General features: G+C 44.7%; 1 protein-coding gene across 1 annotated transcript in view; it reads left to right on the plus strand.

Annotated features, from left to right (window-relative positions):
• Positions 1-13,840, plus strand: part of NR5A2 (nuclear receptor subfamily 5 group A member 2) — a 124,033-nt gene that overhangs the window by 99,591 nt on the left and 10,602 nt on the right.

Below are 13,840 nucleotides of genomic sequence, written 5' to 3' on the forward strand. Positions count from 1 at the left end.
TCTCCAGGCACGAGGAAAGGTGAAGGGGACCCTGTGGGCATGTTCTGGCCTCGTAAGGGTGGAGATGATTCCTTCATCATTTCATGTCCAGCTCTTGGTTCAATCCTTGGTGCACAGCACGCTTGTAGACAGGGTCTATTTGTTTGTACTTCTTAGAGCTGTAAATTCATACCCTGTATTCAAAAGAGTGACCACGACCGATGACAGTGGGTTTTGGTAACTGGTGTGTGACCAAGGCTGCTTCCCACCCTGCATGGCACCGGCTACACCCCGCTCTAGGAATTAACACATCTGGTGCCGAGGCCAAGAGCCTCCTTGTTTCTGATCCTGATCCGTCAAGTCAGTCCATCAGCCACTGAGTCACTGCTGTTTCCCAGCCACCTCAGCTGTGTTTTCACATCCACCCATATCCCCCTCAACACACTGCAAGCACAGTCGAGGGGATAAGATCAGAGAGGAGGGAGGGGGCTTTCTACCAGGGAGAGGCTTGCGGGCAGAGGGCCCTGGCACCTGAGGCTGATTGTAGCAAGGACGTGGTGCAAACTCAGAAAGCCCTGTGTGCCAGCCGTGTGTGTGCATCACAGAGCCGGGAGCACACACACCACTAGCTCCTCACCGGTAGGGAGCCCGTCCTGCGGTGCTTTACATCCCAAAGGTGCATAGTGCAGTGCCGACCATGCAGGAGATTGTCCCCGTCTGTGTGACTTAGCTTCTGCTTCCACCTGTCGACTCCTGTCGCTCCCCTAGGGCCCATCTTCTTCCAAGATCCCTGCTTGACTCCCCATGACATTTTCCTACTGACTTCCACATAGTAATTGCAATTATCTGTTTGTACTAAGGTTTGCACCACTTGCTGAAGTCCCCAGTCTTGGCAAATAGTAGGTGTTCAAGCAGTCTGGAATGGAGGGATGAATGGATGGAGGGATGGAAGCATGAATGGATGGATGGATGAAACATTCATTGATTAGAAACTATGTCAAGCAATTTGAAGCAGCACTCTCTCACACACTTTCTTTCTTTCTATCCCAATTCATTCTATCCCAAGAATGACACATAAAAGGGGACCAAAATCAAATGAAAAAACTAAGAACCTAACCTGTATTTTGTCATCCTTGGTACATACTTAGTGGAGGAAATATGAAATTGCGCTACTCGTTCAAAGAATTAATAAGTAAACCAGTTTATCCACCACTAGCTTGTTGTTGTTTTTTGCGGTATGCGGGCCTCTCACTGTTGTGGCCTCTCCCGTTGCAGAGCACAGGCTCCGGACGCGCAGGCTCAGCGGCCATGGCTCACGGGCCCAGCCGCTCCGCGGCATGTGGGATCTTCCCAGACCGGGGCACGAACCCGTGTCCCCTGCATCGGCAGGCGGACTCTCAACCACTGCGCCACCAGGGAAACCCCTTGTTTTTATAGCATCAATCTGATGTAGAGACAAAAACAATCCTGGATGTTAGTATCATTTATATTTCATGCCTCTGTGTTTATAGCAGTAAGACTCTGGATGATTGTCAGCACCACTTAAAAATATGGCTCCTTGTTAACTCATTAATACATGTGATGTGGAGAGCTTCAAACAATGCTCAGAGATCCAGTAATTAATGGACTAATTACAAGATGCTTGTAAAATGGCCTAAACAGGAAGAGTACACAATAGATGTAATTGCTGTAGAGTTAACCCTGTGTATTTAAATGTGGGAAAATGTTCAGTGAAGCTGGTGGGGGGTTGGAGACAGAAAGAGTGAAAGAAAAGTCATAAGATAGCATGTTAATATAGGGGTCTTAGTTATTGAGTTAAGATTTTTTTAAGGTTCTATAAAGGCAGAATGCAGGCATTGTTGATGCCCCAAACATTTTTTGAGCATGATTCTAATGACATAAGAGCATCACCATGAGTCACAGGATGCCATGTACCTTTTTGTGTTTTTAATGTTTTATTAATTAATTATTTTTTTATTTTTGGCTGCGTTGTGTCTTCTTTGTTGTGCCCACAGACTTTCTCTAGTTGCAGTGTGTGGACTTTTCTTTGCAGTGGCCTCTCTTATTGTGAAGCACGGCCTCTAGGTGTGTGGGCTTCAATAGTTGTGGCATGAGGGCTTCAGTAGTTGTGGCACGTGGACTTCAGTAGTTGTGGCATGTGGGCTCAGTAGTTGTGGCTCACAGGCTCTAGAGTGTAGGCTTAGTAGTTGTGGCGCACGGGCTCAGTTGCTCCGTGGCATGCGGGATCTTCCTGGACCAGGGCTTGAACCCACGTCTCCTGCATTGGCAGGTGGATTCTTAGCCACTGTGCCACCAAGGAAGTCCCATGTACCTTTCTGAAGGCAGGAACTGCCACAGTTTAGGTCCTTTCAGCCTAGTACCTTTTCTGAACCAATAACAAAAATACTCTTATTACCAGTGCCCAGCTCTCACACTGTTGGGTGTTAAGAATAAGAATGGTACTTTGTGATTTTCTCTCTGTTGTTTGCTGTCCTCAGAAATGACCTACCCTCTGAGCTTTCTTGGGGTCTCTGACATTTCAGCTCTTTTCTGCCTAGAGAAGTTCCTTTGGCATTTGTTGTAAAGCTGGTTTGGTGGTGCTGAATTCTCTTAGCTTTTGCTTGTCTGTAAAGCTTTTGATTTCTCTGTCAAATCTGAATGACAGCCTTGCTGGGTAGAGTAATCTTGGTTGTAGGTTCTTCCCTTTCCTCACTTAAAATATATCATGCCACTCCCTTCTGGCCTATATATAGAGTTTCTGCTGAAAAATCAGCTGATAACCTTATGGGGATTCCCTTGTATGTTATTTGTTGCTTTTCCCTGTTAATTTTAATATTTTCTCTTTGTCTTTAATTTTTGTTTGTTTGATTAACATGTGTCTCAGCATGTGCCTCCTTGGGTTTATGCTGTATGGGACTCTCTGCGCTTCCTGGACTTGAGTGTTTCCTTTCCCATGTTAGGGAAGTTTTCAACTATAATCTCTTCAAATATTTTATCAGACCCTTTCTCTCTCTCTTTGCCTTCTGGGACCCCTATAATGCAACGGTTGGTGCGTTTAATGGTGTCCCAAAGGTTATGACATTTCAGCTCTAGAAAGAGGAGGGGGGAAAGGAAAATGGTCCTCCTGACGGCACACCACCCAGCTGAAGTGACCCCCACTCACTCGCCCTGCAGAGGAAGAAGGGCCTCTTGAGAAGATGAAACATGGTCTGGTGTCCTTTAGCACCTTCCTGTGCAGTCAGTCTGTTAGAACGGATTGGGCGATTATAGGACAGTCTTTTTCAGGAAAGCCATGGGTTTCGAGTTAGCAGGAACAATCTATCAATTCCTAAGATTATGCCGTGATTTACTGTCAGAGCATCATGTATTCTCTGATTTTCTGCCTCCCATGAAACATTGTGCTTTCCTTTTCTATTGATGTATCAACTATAATAGTTACAAGCAGCTACAGAAAAATCAATAGCAAGCTTTCATTACCGTGTACATCAAGCGAAGAGCCGCGGCAGCAGGAGCATACCTGGTGAGACCCAGCGTACCAGCCGCGGAAGGTGCGTCCACGTGACCCGTTTCTTCCAGGCTGAACAGAAAATCGTGGGATTCGGCACATCCGTTGTAGGGGATTTTAGAAATGCTGCTGTATTTGAAACAAAAGAGCAGAGAGAGCCTGGGAAAGCCACTCGGAAGGCACGGGAAGCTTAAGCATCTTTCAAAACAAAAGCAGGCTGTTGCCCGGATGGACATAAAGATGCTTCTCCTGTGGGTTCTGTTTTGCAACTGTCCCCTTCAGGTCCTCTGGGCAGTGGGAGGATGTTCCAGGTTACTGTGTCCCCAGACTGACTCTCTGAGCAGGCAGTGACCGCTGCTGAGGTGAAAGGTACAAAAGTTACACGTCCACCTGGCTGAGGATGATGCAAACCGTGTCCCTGTAAAGTGATATCGCCAGAGTCTAATCAGCTCAGGAAGCCTGACAGACACGTGGATGAGTTGAATTCTCTTACAGAGCATACATTGGGGAGTGGGAGGAGACTTGGGATTTTAGAGCAACAAGTACCTTTATTTGCCTTGAGAGCATCTTGGCTACCAATCCATGCCTGGGAGACGGGCAAAGCCTCAGATCTTCTCTAGCATTTCGGCATCAATTTGGGCAAAAGAAAGAGGAGATCTACAAAGCAGTTCCTAACAAGTCTCAGATCTGAGCTGTGTGCAATCATAAGTCCTACTAAATTCCCAAACTCAAAATATATGTACATTGAAATGCACAAGCACACACACACACACAGACATTCATTACTTTCCGATAGTAATGATCTATACGGTAAGTCCCCTGCATACAAACCTTCAAGTTGTGAACTTTCAAAGATGTGAACGTGGGTTCGCTTGTCCAGTCACGTAAGTTAGTTCACGTGTCTGGCATATATTGTCACGTGCGTGTACCCTCTACAAGTGATTGTGCTTTTGTGTACTTTACTATACAGTACTGTATAGAGTGCAGTAGTACAGTATCTTTATTTCAAGCCTAGAATGTCCAGAAGCAAGCGTAAAAGCAGCAGTATATAGCCAGTTGTGTTAGTTGGGTACCTAAGCTAACTTTGTTGGACTTACAAACAAATTGGACTTCGGAACATGCTGTCAGAACAGAACTCGTTTGTATGTGGAGGACTTACCATTTAATGGTTTTTCGTATTTCACTACTATGCTCCAACTGCAAACCCCCATTATAAAAATTATCTTTAGAGATAATATATTTATCGAGAAGGTAGAAACTTGCACCTGGATAATTTTTTCATTTGTATAAGAGTTTTAAAGAACGACAAAAATATTTTTTGGAAATGTCACTCAACATTAAACAAACAACAAACAAACAAGCAAAAACCTTGAGCAGGAGATCAACCTCCCCAAAGGAGCATTTAAGGATGACTCTGAACAAGTGGTTTGACTTCTCTGGGTTTGTTTGTTTGGGAGTGGGGGGCAGGGAAGGGAGGGAGGAATGTTTCAATGATGAAGTTTTCAAATATTCCATTTTCTTTCATATTATTCCCAACTTCTGGGTTTTGGGGTTTGTTTTTTTTTTTTTTTTTTTCCTTCTGTGTTTATATGCTACCAGATTTTGTGTGAGAATGTTTTAAATGTCCCTTTGAAGTTCTGACAACAGAATGGACAGGCTCTCCCCTTCTGCACGATGGCCTCAGAGATAGATGCTCCTTTCCCTGGCTAGTCAGGTGGCTGTGACATCCACGAAGTTACCCATTTTATTTGCCAATGTCCCCAACAATTAAACCTGTACAGATAATTCATACATGGCCAATCTCTAATTATATTTTTGCCCTCATTTATTTATTTTGCTATTTCCCTGGTTGATGTTTTGCGTGTTAGTTATGTGCAGTATGTTTTTTAACCTGCTTTAGAGGTGGTTGTCCTGACTGTAATTGGAGATCTAAGTCAAATGGAAAATCATGTGGACGGTTTTCAACCAGGCATCATTACAGAACCCTGTGAACTCAGCTAACGCTTCTCTCCATGTCACATCTGTGCTCTTTTTAATAATTCTGTCGTCTGGTGGCCAAAATGCACTCTTTCCGTGTACTTTATTTCGCATAGTTAAAAAGAACCCTTTCCATGACACACTGAATGAACCCTAACACCAGACATACTGGGGCTGCCCCTGAGCTGCTGGTGGCTGCAGACAGAAGGCATAGGCCCTGGCAGGAAACCCCAGAGCAGGATATTGAGCCTGGGAGGGGCTTCCCAGCCCAGCTTCCTCAGCCCTGGAGGGTCAAATTAATGGGGAAATCCAGAATGACAGCACATTTGCCATCAACTCATCTGGCTCCCCACCAGAGAGGCTGCTGGTCCGACAGCCACACGTGCAGTGGGGGTTGGATGTTTTTTAAAATAGGTGCAGTGAAAGAGAATACATTTTAAGCAAGAATTGAGAATGCAGTAAAAATGAGGTGATAATGTATGAGAAAATAAACAAGGTGAGGAAGAGAGAGGAGGGAAAGAAAAAGGAGGGAAGGGAGGGAGGAAGAAGAAAGAGAGGAGGGAAAGAGAAGGAAAGAAAGAGAGGAAGGAAGGAAGAAAGAAAGGAGGGAGGGAGAATCAGTTAGTAGTAGAAAACCAAATATACAGTAAAGCAAAGGAACGATTATACTGATTTCATTCCCTAATCATATACGATTTGAATTTTCTTCCTAATCAAGAAAAAATAAAGGAAGTTCATAGATCAAGAAAAGTACTCTGGGGGCTTCCCTGGTGGTGCAGTGGTTGAGAGTTCGCCTGCCGATGCAGGGGACACGAGTCCGTGCCCCGGTCCGGGAAGATCCCACATGCCACAGAGCGGCTGGGCCCGTGAGCCATGGCTGCTGAGCCTGTGCTTCCGGAGCCTGTGCTCTGCAACGGGAGAGGCCACCGCAATGAGAGGCCCGCATACCGCAAAAAAAAAAAAAAAAAAGTACGCTGGAATTGCACTGGCATAAATATTATCCTGTGATCCAGTTGAATTCTTAAATTGGTGCATTCTTTATGCAAATTAGTTAAGGAAAATAATGTGGATACTTTTATATGTTTCACAAGCATTCTTTCCACTTTCACCCCGTTACGAGGTCTTCCCATCACAGGGGTCCCCATCCGCCCTGCTTCCTCCAGCTCCTCAGTGTAGGACCCTTGCAATCTGTCTCAGCGTCCAGAAGCTAAGCATGTGAGCGTGGTCAGGAGTGCTTGTGCAGGAATGTTCTAGGACCAGCCTCACAGATGGTGTGATTTCCTGAGCTAGGCTCCCCCCTCGCCGGTGGCCATCCTCACACTTGACATATTTGGGAAGGGACAGGCTTGTCCTAAGGCACAGGCCACGCACCCCTCTTCACCGCCTCTAGTCCAGCCACAGGGGACACACCTGCTGACCTTTCATTGGTTCAACTGATCGCAATGGTCACAGGCCCCGTGAGTGTCCACAGAACAATGAGTGACACTCAAGAGACAGAGGGAACCCTCTCCTGGTGGTCCCACAGCAACCCACCACTCGGAAGTGCACACCCTGATCATAAAGGGATTATGGGAACCCCAACCAAACGTTTTGGAAGCGTCTCACCAGAGACAGTGATGGACCTGTGCTCAGGAAGCTGCCTTGTTTTTTCGCTGATGCCTGGTTTCTGTTGACTCCAGTCTCACATCTCCACTCTTCTGGCATCTGCCTGAGTGGCTGGAAAGCTCTTTCAGAAGTTTAAAAAGATTTCATTTCACTGACGCATCAATTCTGCACTTCCAGCCTCTCGGGGGGACCCCCTTTGTAGACGGGGCTTTAGGAATATCAGTGCTGCAACTTTGGGACCAACATTCAACCGTGCTTCAGGAGGGTGGAAGGACCTTTTTCTCCCTCACCTCCACTCCCATCAAAGACCTTGTCTCCCAGTAACAAAATGCAGGGCATGATGAAAGGCACAGAGGGCAAAACTTGAAAATCCAATGGACCCGGATTCTAATCTAGTTCCCAGTTCTACCACCAACCAGCACCAAAGTGGAATAATAAAGACAACAACAATAACGTCAACCTACTGGGTTGTCTTAGCCTTAAGTGAGATAATGGGAACATAGATAGAGACCTCAGAAATGTTTCTTGCTGATATTATTAGTTAATAGGCCATTCACCATAAATATACAAGGTCCATACCTTTCAAGCTGAAAATGCTCAGATGGCTGTTACAGGATAACATGTATTTCTATACATCCAACTGATTTCCTTTCCACCATGACTTTTGTTTTAATCAGGGAAATAAGAACTGTTCTTGATTAGATGATGAGGAGTTTGTTTGCTTTGAAATAGTGAAGATAAACAGTTGGTCTGGTCACCTCATACAGTCTAAATTGTATACCTTTTTAAAAAGAGACATCTCTATCCACAAATGTCATATTCACAGAGTTTAAAATAAAGCTCAGAAAAAGATTTTGCTTTTTTCACTATTACACAGTAGACTGGGAGAAAGATAAGCATCTCAAGAATCTTTTTTTTTTCTGTTTTGAGATGTGTTTAATGCTTTGAAGAAGTGTTTCTTTAAAATTTAGGAAATGGAAGCTTCCTTATTTCTCCACAACCAAAGACTAACCACAGCACAGTTCACTCTTGGAAGAACCTCACCGGTTCTGGAGTCATTGCTGCCTTTGGTCACAGTCAGACCAGCTCCCAGATTGCTGTCTGTGATCTAATGTCACTCTGGAATTTTAAAAATTATCCCCGATTTTCTCTGTTAATGAAGGCTGAAGGACAACAGATAATCGGCAGATTATCCAAAAATCAAATCTTAAAAAGCTATGGCAATCCTTGGCTTCGCAAGATGAGAGCTGTTATGAATACCAGCTGTACCTCGGAGGCACTGAGTGGTGTGGAGCTGCCCTTGAACTTGATGTGGGTCCAGTCACTGGGCCCCCACGAGGCACAGGGGAAGAGTATCTGGTGTTTTGTCTCATATACTGAATACTTAAGGAAATGCCCATGAGACACGGCAGACACCACCCAGGGCTCCTCCTCGGGGCCACGGGAGCAATGCCCTGACTGTGGGAATTAGCACAGTGAGCAGGTCGAGCCGCTGACCCTGACCCTTACCACAGCCGCTCTGGGGGATGCCTCGGGTCAGGAAGAACCTTCTCTGCGCTGGAGATACTTCTTGCCAAGGAAGTCATCACTGGATGAAATGACTAAAGATACTCTACGGCCTAGGCACCGTCCTGCCTCGTGAGAATGACTGTTAAAATACATTTAAAAGATGAGGAAACTGAGGCTTGGAACCTATTCCTCATTCCAAGGTCGGCTGGCCAGTGAGAGGTTCACAGATTTAAAATCACCTTTTCCCAGCAGTGGAAACGCAAGGATCAATAATTCCCCTAAATAGTCAAGAGCGGCTATACTACAGCCCCAAGAGCGCCAACCTCTGCCGACTCTTAAATGCATGATACCTGGGTGTGGAAAGGTATGGTCACCACCTATTCATTGTTCCCGTGCTCTGCAAGCTTAGAACTGAGCACAATATTTTCCAGAACAAATATGATCAAATATTAGGTATTGTAATATCAGCGCTATCACTGTCTTAGCAAAACCCACAGTCACATCAAGGCGGGCAGGTGGGGTGTGGAGAGCTTCCTTTGCAAAATGTTTCAAGCTCTTAAAAGTTCTCAGTCTCATCTTTCCTGTTACTTTCTCTGCCACATTGTTAAACAAATAACAAAACCAATTGGTGATGGATTTTCTGTCTTTCACGTACAAATACATATCCCTAAGCAGTTGGATGAATTATTAACTTATGTCCAAAAAATTGAAAAGTATTTGGCCTTAATGATCTTGTTAGGTAATGTTTCCCTTCCCCCTTAGTTCTCACCCCAAAGACCTCTCTTTTCTTTTTACAGTCAAATGATTCAAAGTAAGTCTTGGTTCGGCAGAATGATTTTTTTTTTCCCCCTTCATTCAACCTCTGATCTTATTGAGCGGAATTTTAATAGGCTGAGGAAAATGATGTAATGATAAGTAACAAGTGTATCTAGCTCTTAAAGAGTCATTTTATTTTAACGCTACAAACTAAAAAAAAAAAAAAACCAAACAAACAAACCTTGGATGTTTAGAACAGATGTATACAAATAACGGTTCTCATATGGGCCTAAAGTTGCAAGCATTTTCCTGATTGTGATGTTACTTTTTAGTACAAGTGGAAACAGAACATGCAAAGTACAAGAAACCTCACTAATTCAACTTGGCAACAGAAAGCTGAATTCGCATGTAATTAAAGAAATGCAATGTTAGTGACCTCACCCCAATGCTTTCTCCAAAACAATAGAGTTATCACAGTGGGGTGCAATTAAAAGAGGATTGGGAGCATCAGATGCAGCATTAAAAAATTCCCAATTCTGACAGGTTTTCCACCCAATCCTATCATTAATCCATGATGTGTCTTTCTCAGAAGGCTGGTGCCCGGCCTGCCAGGAGTGTTGGGGGAGGGGAGATAAAATAGATGAAAAGGCTTTGATAAAAGTTCAAAGAACTAAACACATGTTTCATTCTCAGAAATTGTAAGACACACTAAGCCTATATTTCATAAAATACCTTACAAAAGGCCTTTAACAGTTAAAAAATGGATTTTAAAATAGATGACACATAAACAGTACTTTTAATTCCTTGAATTTCTGATTCTGCTGCTGGTTTCAGATAGAGTTTATTTCTCCGGAGTTAGATATTCACACTGTGATTCAGAAAGGCATTCTTCAAACTTCCCATCAAAAATAAAACCCAACTTGCACAGAGCTCAAGTAGCTGAGTGTTAATCCGTGCACCAACCACAGACAGTGCTGGAGTTTCCCATAGTCTTTTTCTTGCCCTTTGGGAGGCAAAATTCCTTACCTGTTACACATTCTTGTATCGACTTAACTGTAATGTGTTTCCTTCTTTTAAAATAACCAAGGCTTACTCTTTTAAATGATGCGTGTGTTACAGTCACGTCTTGGTTTCTGTTGAAATGAGTGGGATGAGAACTGGTCCACCAGGTGTTTGATTTTTTCACATCTAATCACAGCTGCCACTGGGTGGGAAGTATGGAAGCCAAGTCACAGCAGTGATATCCCCGGGGCCCTATCACCCAGGGAATCGGGTCGGGAGCACAGCTGGATGGTGGAGACACATCTGTGTCTTTCTGGCACCAGACAGTCCTACCGTCTGGTGGCCTTGGTACCAGAGAAGATTCCTTGAGGTTCCTGCCCAATCAGCTACAGGCCCTGAGGTCTGAGTAATACAAGTGATACTGTATAAACTGGTTATTTGGGGGAGATTGTTGAATGCCTTTTTTTTTTTTTTTTTTTTTGACATTTCCACCGCTCTTTAGTTGGAAGGAAACTTCTCCCTCTTCTCCCCTGCTCCCCCCGGACCCTCGGCCCTTCTCATCCCTGGCCCTTTCCATCCCTCGCCACCTCCCAGGCCTGGAGGACAGAGAAAACGGGCTGGAACCAGCCTTGTGTGTAGAACAAGCCGCCCCTGGCAATGCAGTTGCACTGCTGCCAGTGGACTAACAAGAGCCCTTTAAAGAAAAGGATTTCTGGGCTTCCCTGGTGGCGCAGTGGTTGAGAGTCCGCCTGCCGATGCGGGGGGCATGGGTTCGTGCCCCGGTCCGGGAAGATCCCACGTGCCGCGGAGCGGCTGGGCCCGTGAGCCATGGCCGCCGAGCCTGTGCGTCCGGAGCCTGTGCTCCGCAACGGGAGAGGCCCGCGTACCGCAAAAAAACAAAGAAAAGGATTCCTTTCAAATGCTGAATTATGAAGGAGTGTTGATTGTACAGGTAGAAATATCTAGAAGATTACATCTTCTGTCTTCCGGACTATGGCTCTAACGTGGAAAAATGTTTGAAGTCAACTGTGTATTGCGAATACAGTACCTTGTTTACTAAATGTACATTTATATTCTCAAATGTTACCCTTTCTTTTAGAAATAACCTCTCCCAGAGTCCGTAGGAAAGTTGTACGACACTAACCAAAGCTGAGTACGTCGGACTGACTTGGGCTTTTTTGTCACTCACTCTGCCACAAAATAATATTTTAACTGGCTCAGCTAATATGGGATCCAAGTTCGTAAAAGTTTGAAATCAAATAATTGAATGCAAATACGGTCTTCATCCCAAAGACGATAAGAATGCCTTTAAGCTAATATTTTTAACAAGAACGGTTGGACAGCCTCTCTTGTAAATTTTATCATACCTGAGGCAGTTTTCCTCATTCGATTAGCTGGAAAGCTGAATTTATCCTGAGGCAAACCAGACATGGAGCCCAGGCTAAATTCAACAACTGGAGCTTAAGTTTGGCTTAATATATCCCCACTTGGATCTGCCTGTTTAATTCTCTTTCATATGATAACGTTGGTTTATTCATAGGCTAGACTTGCCTATGAACAAACTGACGCCCATACCTTATTCGAAGAGAATAAGAAAGCTTGTCCAAAACTGCAGGCTTTCCTGAGTGGAAATCAAAAATGCAAACGTATGATTCAAAAACTGTTTTCGAACGTGACTACGAGAGTGGGATGAGGAGCTTTTCTCTGAAGAAGGACAGCTCTTTATGCATATGGACATTTCCTATTCTGCGAGGACAGATGGTCTTTATAACAAGATGAGGACCCAGGCTCCCAAGGCCGGCCAGCCAGGGCAGCTGCGACTCGAAATGCTACCTATTTTATCAAAACGTTGTATGTATTTGCCCTTCATATTAAGTCTGTTTGACAGACAGCTTTATTTGAACTTTAGGGGGAAACCGGGAAATTGTCTCATCCCGTGCCCCTTTAAATTCTGTTTCCTGGTTCAAAATATTCCATCGATTCCCAGCCAGAGACCTTTTTTTTTTTTTTTTTCTCCCTTTCATTCTCCATGCATTTTTATGTGGCTTTCAGTATCAGTGGCATGTAGAGGTTGATAAAACTTACAATCTGTTTCAATTCTTGATCTTAAAACCCCTGTAGTATAGCCTTCCTGCCTCATTTGTATCCCTCGGAATTCTGGAAAACAAATTGCAAATGTATACAGAGAAGGAAAATAATGAATGTCGTATGTCAGCGGTTGGTCCCTGACGTAGCACACAGCCCCCAGATAGACTTTTCTCAGCATCTTCAGATTACGTACCACTTCACAACATCGAACAACCAGATGGTCTCCCTTCTCCTACACACTGAACTCCGTTTCTTCAATTGTGTATCAAATTGTGAAATTATTTTGAGTCAAAAATTCCTCATTGTTTAGAGAGGAATGATAGGAAATGTGTTCTACTATTATAGCTGAAATTGGTTATGGGTTTAACCAAGTGAGGAACTCTGAAACTGCCTAAGGGTCTAGTAGCTGGGACTTAGGCTCATGTGAGGTGTTCAGTCCATCCTTAAGGAGTTACTCTGCATATGATTCATATTCATGGGAGCTTAATTCAAAGTAGCAAGTTTCCTAGGGTCTATATTGGGCATCTGGGCTTCCGCGAGGATGCCGTGTAGGAGGAGAGGCAGGACACAGGGACTGTAGGTTCAGGAAGGCCTTCCAGACACAAACAAGGCGAAGATGGATGTGTACATTAATGTGAAAATGTATTCTCTCGTTTAACAAGTGTGAAGGGGGTTCGACTTTGTCCAGGCACCATGCCAGGCCTGGGGAGGGGTGACCGTTACCAAGGTCAAGATCCCTGTCCTCACAGTTGACAGGTAACCAAGTGATATCCAGCGCCCCCTGTGATGGGCAAACGGAGATGGGCTTGGGGGAGGCTTCCTGGAGGCTGGAATGTCTGTGCCAAGACTGGAGGACATTGGTCTGAAAATTGGTGCAGGAAAATTAAGAGCTGGGACGGACTCCCAGAAACCAGGGACTGGAGCGTGTGGTGTTACACACCCAGGTTTGTGATGCCCGCTAGCCATTCAGGCAGGGTGTCCAGGAAGCAGTTGGATCTACAGAACAGAATAAAGCCATACCCTGCAGCCTTCAGCCAGGGGCCTTGAGTGCGCGGGGAGGGTGGACGGCGCAGCAGAGGAAATAAATGTTCTACACGCAGAAGGTGCAAAGGAGGCAAGAAACGCCGGCTGCCTTGGCGCTGCAGGCAAAGCACCCAGCCAGAATCCCCACTGAAACAGTGTCCCTGGAAAGCACAACACAGAGTGGAGTTGGTGCTTTTTGTTTACGATTATGAAACAGTTCTGCAGGAAACAAAGTCTGCCATGAATTTGATATGGAAGCATAACAGCATGTCAAAGGCCCCCAGAAAAACAGAAGAAAAAGAAGGAAAGAAAGATTTTGGTTTAGGGCCAAACAGTATTTAACCAAGAAATGTATTTTCATTCATCCCTCACATATTTAGTGAGGGTTTTCTCTGT

Source organism: Mesoplodon densirostris, chromosome 2 (assembly GCF_025265405.1).
Source record: "Mesoplodon densirostris isolate mMesDen1 chromosome 2, mMesDen1 primary haplotype, whole genome shotgun sequence".
Taxonomy (NCBI): Eukaryota; Metazoa; Chordata; class Mammalia; order Artiodactyla; family Ziphiidae; genus Mesoplodon; species Mesoplodon densirostris.